Below are 5842 nucleotides of genomic sequence, written 5' to 3' on the forward strand. Positions count from 1 at the left end.
GAATGGAAGATCTCTGCATGTGTGGTTCCCACCGTGAAGCATGGAGGAGGAGGTGTGATAGTGTGGGGGCGCTTTGTTGGTGACACTGTCTGTGATTAATTTAGAATTCAAAGCACACTTAACCAGCATGGCCACAGCATTCTGCAGCGGTACGCCATCCCATCTGGTTTGCGCTTAGTGGGATTATAATTTGTTTTCAACAGGATAATTACCCAACACACCTCCAGGCTGTGTAATGGTTATTTGACCAAGAAGGAGAGTGATGGAGTGTTGCATCAGATGAACTGGCCTCCACAATCACCCGACCTCAACCCAATTGAGATGGTTTGGGATGAGATGGACCGCAGAGTGAAGGAAAAACAGCCAACAAGTGCTCAGCCTATGTGGAAACTCCTTCAAGACTGTTGGAAAAGCATTCCAGGTGAAGCTGGTTGAGAGAATGCCAAGAGTGTGCAAAGCTGTCATCAAGGCAAAGGGTGGCTACTTTGAAAAATCTAAAATATATTTTGATTTGTTTAACACTTTTTTGGTTACTACCTGATTCCATATGTGTTATTTCATAGTTTTGATGTCTTCACTATTATTCTACAATGTAGAAAATCGCAAAAATAAAGAAAAACCTTTCAATTTGTAGATGTTTTCAAACTTTTGACTGGTACTGTATTATTAATTGTTTACAATGTCCTTAAATATTTGTTACATGTAATCTTTTGGTTCAACCATAATGCATAATAAGCATCATCAATAGCGGGAACATATTGGGTGTACGCTGATAAGCTGTAGATATAATATATTAATTTATAAGACTTAATATATAATTGTTAATGAAAAAACTATTCTAACTCTAACATGCAATGATCATAACATGAATAGTGTAAGGAAGAGTACAAATGAGTCAGACAACTTCCCAACTGCCTCAACATCGTTATCAACTTGATGATGTGCCAAAGACTGATGGCAATATAAGCAAGTCTAGCCCATTTAAAGTTATTTCCAAACCCATTCGACATTGAAGTACTGAACCTATTCTAGTGTTTATCAGACCACTCAAGGGATTTCATCACATCGAACGCCCCCTTTAAAACGTAATCTATTGCTTAATTAAACTTGGCAAATGTGAAATGTGAATGTGTGTATCCGGCGAGGAGTTAGCACTTCATTGTCCCTTCATTTAGGACCAACGACACTGTCCTAATGAAGATGCCGTTGAGATTTATTGCCATTATGCGCCGCAATTAAAGCATTTTGCTTGAGCACATTGGGCTTTGACTCGGCTGTCGCACATCACATGTCGACATTTTCTGCTTCCGCGAGTCTCTGAGGAATTACAAAATCCCCAAGTCATTGGTCGACGGCGGGTGGTGGTGTCGTCTCGAAGCCGCTCCGTATAGCAACACAGTGAGCGCTCCATTGAAACGTGTGAAATTGTAATCAGAGATGATGCGAGGAGAGAGCTGTAATTAATGTCGTCTGTCACCGAGATTATGGCGGTAAATTTGGAGGACGTGCAAAGCGGCGAGAGAGACATTAGCTAAATTATGTGCTGTGGGGTGATGTTCGACTCAGTAATGCAGGCATGAGCATATTTAAATGTTACCATCAGAACATCAATCATTTAGTGCTAGTGAAATGAAATGTGAGTAAAAAAGTCAGGCGACAATCAGAAGATCTGGAGTATTAATTGAAACAAGGGAGACACACACCGGCTCAGACGCACAACTTGACACAAAATCTTTCATGAAAACTCTCACACCAGCCTCACAGACATATTGGCCAACACACTTACTGTACTCCACATACTTTCTCTCAAACCGATGTGGACTGATACTTCCCTTTCTCTCAAATCGACGTGGACTGATACTTCCCTTTCTCTCAAATCGACGTGGACTGATACTTCCCTTTCTCTCAAATCGACGTGGACTGATACTTCCCTTTCTCTCAAATCGACGTGGACTGATACTTCCCTTTCTCTCAAACCGACGTGGACTGATACTTCCCTTTCTCTCAAACCGACGTGGACGGATACTTCCCTTTCTCTCAAATCGATGTGGACTGATACTTCCCTTTCTCTCAAACCGACGTGGACTGATACTTCCCTTTCTCTCAAATCGACGTGGACTGATACTTCCCTTTCTCTCAAACTGATGTGGACTGATACTTCCCTTTCTCTCAAACTGACGTGGACTGATACTTCCCTTTCTCTCAAACCGACGTGGACTGATACTTCCCTTTCTCTCAAACCGACATGGACTGATACTTCCCTTTCTCTCAAACCGACGTGGACTGATACTTCCCTTTCTCTCAAACTGACGTGGACTGATACTTCCCTTTCTCTCAAATCGACGTGGACTGATACTTCCCTTTCTCTTAAACCGACATGGACTGATACTTCCCTTTCTCTCAAACCGACGTGGACTGATTACTTCCCTTTCTCTCAAATCAACGTGGACTGATACTTCCCTTTCTCTCAAATCGACGTGGACTGATACTTCCCTTTCTCTCAAATCGACGTGGACTGATACTTCCCTTTCTCTCAAACCGAAGTGGACTGATACTTCCCTTTCTCTCAAACTGACGTGGACTGATACTTCCCTTTCTCTCAAATCAACGTGGACTGATACTTCCCTTTCTCTCAAACTGACGTGGACTGATACTTCCCTTTCTCTCAAACCGACGTGGACTGATACTTCCCTTTCTCTCAAACTGACGTGGACTGATACTTCCCTTTCTCTCAAATCGACGTGGACTGATACTTCCCTTTCTCTCAAACCGACGTGGACTGATACTTCCCTTTCTCTCAAACCGACGTGGACTGATTACTTCCCTTTCTCTCAAACCGACGTGGACTGATTACTTCCCTTTCTCTCAAATCGACGTGGACTGATACTTCCCTTTCTCTCAAACCGACATGGACTGATACTTCCCTTTCTCTCAAACCGACGTGGACTGATTACTTCCCTTTCTCTCAAATCGACGTGGACTGATACTTCCCTTTCTCTCAAACCGACGTGGACTGATACTTCCCTTTCTCTCAAACTGACGTGGACTGATACTTCCCTTTCTCTCAAACCAACATGGACTGATACTTCCCTTTCTCTCAAACCGATGTGGACTGATACTTCCCTTTCTCTCAAACCGACGTGGACTGATACTTCCCTTTCTCTCAAACTGACGTGGACTGATACTTCCCTTTCTCTCAAATCGACGTGGACTGATACTTCCCTTTCTCTCAAATCGACGTGGACTGATACTTCCCTTTCTCTCAAACCGACATGGACTGATACTTCCCTTTCTCTCAAACCGATGTGGACTGATTACTTCCCTTTCTCTCAAACCGACATGGACTGATACTTCCCTTTCTCTCAAACCGATGTGGACTGATACTTCCCTTTCTCTCAAACCGATGTGGACTGATTACTTCCCTTTCTCTCAAACCGACGTGGACTGATACTTCCCTTTCTCTCAAACCGACATGGACTGATACTTCCCTTTCTCTCAAACCGATGTGGACTGATACTTCCCTTTCTCTCAAACCGATGTGGACTGATACTTCCCTTTCTCTCAAACCGACGTGGACTGATACTTCCCTTTCTCTCAAACCGATGTGGACTGATACTTCCCTTTCTCTCAAACCGATGTGAACTGATACTTCCCTTTCTCTCAAAACGATGTGGACTGATAGTTCCTTTTCTCTCAAGCCATGTAGCTTGATAGCGCAACAACACACTTTCATTAGGTGTCTCTCTACCCCGGCTTAGGGATGTGCATTACTGATTGCTTCGCCAACGGGGGACGCCTCGACAAGCTACAATAGATGAGAGACACAACAAGTTGGAGAGCCGGATCACTGATAGGTCGAGGCGGAGTACGACAGGCTATCCCATCAGTCTCAGTGTGTCAGCCTCCTATCCCAGCAGACAAATGAAGGCCTGAGGTGGAGTCTGGACGAGTAAACGGATCTCTCTCCCCCTGCTGAAGGATTCATCAAGGGTTAAACAGGACTAACATGTATCAGTGTCACGTTATTCCTGTAAAGAGAGAGAGGAGAAGCTGGTGGTATTGGGTTGGAAGTGGTAAAAGTCAACCCTGTTGGATTGATTTGTGAGACAGAGATGCTGTTTTATGTCTGAGTGTGAGGAGGTGCGAGTGGGAGGGGACTCCCTGGGGTTGTGTGCTGAACAGAATGGCACTCAGCCCCGCATATTATGTCAACACCAACCAGCATCCTCGGTTATGGGTGCATTGTGGGAATTGTAGTGAAAAGCTCATCCCAAATCAGTTGATAAGATAAAACAGATGAGGTCTTAAAAAACCTTATAGAGAAGCGAGACCTCCACTGTCATGTAGACCTTTATGATGCCTCTGGACAGCAGGATGAGAAGCTAGAGAAAGAGATGGAGAAAGGAGGATATGTGGTAAAGAAGGATGAGAACAGAGGACAGAAACCCCTCAGTTAATGACAGGCTACTCTGCATCACTGCACTGACTAATGAGCTCTCTGACAATGGTGAGCTGTAGGACTGGTAAGTGTGTGTGTGTGTGTGTGTGTGTGTGTGTGTGTGTGTGTGTGTGTGTGTGTGTGTGTGTGTGTGTGTGTGTGTGTGTGTGTGTGTGTGTGTGTGTGTGTGTGTGTGTGTGTGTGTGTGTGTGTGTGCGTGCGTGCGTGTGCGTGTTAGAAAGAGTAAGAGAGCGCATGATGGTGTGTGTTAACTCAAAATGTGGTGTGCTGAGATGAAGTGTGATTTACTGAGAGAGAGAGAGAGAGAAAAAGAGAGAGAGAAAAAGAGAGAGAGAGAAAAAGAGAGAGATAGAAAAAAGAGAGAGAGAGAAAAAGAGAGAGAGAGAAAAAGAGAGAGAGAAAAAGAGAGAGAGAGTAAGACTGGCAGCTGAGCACAATATCTACAGTACCTTGCTATAGCCTCCAGACCCTGAGAACCAATCCTTGGTGCATGACAGTACTTCACTCTCTTAATAATTCACATCATATTGATTTAGCTACCTTAGTGCACACTCCTCCCATGCCCTGAGAGAGAGTGATAGAGGGAGAAAGCCAGAAGGAGAGAGAGAGAGAGAGAGAGAGAGAGAGAGAGAATATCCACCTGTATGGCTTCACATTAACACTGATAGAAGACAGCAGCATGTCAGAGAGATGAGGTGGTTCTCACATCGCCCGTACACTGCAGTTGGCTCGACTATTCAGGGAAATATGTAATCATTGCCTCAGACTGATAACATGTTTGGACACTGGTATTAGTAATGAGAAAAGCTTGTCAAAAAATCTTAAAAGGACCGTATAAGTGACTGAGTACTGACTAGTTTAAAAAACTTGATGAAAAATGACGATGACGATTTGCCAAAATGTACATTTTTGGTTCCATTTAATCACTTTGGAGGTAAAGCCGGATGAGAAAGATGAAATGGTAATGAGTGTCTGGCCTAACGTTGCTGTTCTATTGCTCAACCTCTTATCAGAGAGCCAAGAGGAGAATTAGTATTCCTCTATTGTCAAAACGCTGGTCCGTAAACTCTGCTCTTTAAATATTCATTAGCTTCTTCTGAAAAAAATTGTCTGGTGCTCTCCTCAGATTTATAATTCAAATGATGGGACGGTTGGATTTGGTGACATTTCCCTCCTAAAGACGCCTCTATCACTCACGCCAGTGAGTGTGGTTTAAGGAGATATTAAAAAGGTATCATTTACTGGAAGCATTAAGAGCGCTTTAATTCATCCTCCAGTTAATTGCAATAGAGGGAGAAAGATGTTCCCCAGGAGAGGAACTGGACCTCACAGCGGTTGAGTGTGCTGGTTTTTCCTCTATGTGTATCGCCATCTAGTGGAAAC

The sequence above is a fragment of the Oncorhynchus mykiss genome, chromosome 7 (genome assembly GCF_013265735.2).
Source record: "Oncorhynchus mykiss isolate Arlee chromosome 7, USDA_OmykA_1.1, whole genome shotgun sequence".
NCBI classification, from domain to species: Eukaryota; Metazoa; Chordata; class Actinopteri; order Salmoniformes; family Salmonidae; genus Oncorhynchus; species Oncorhynchus mykiss.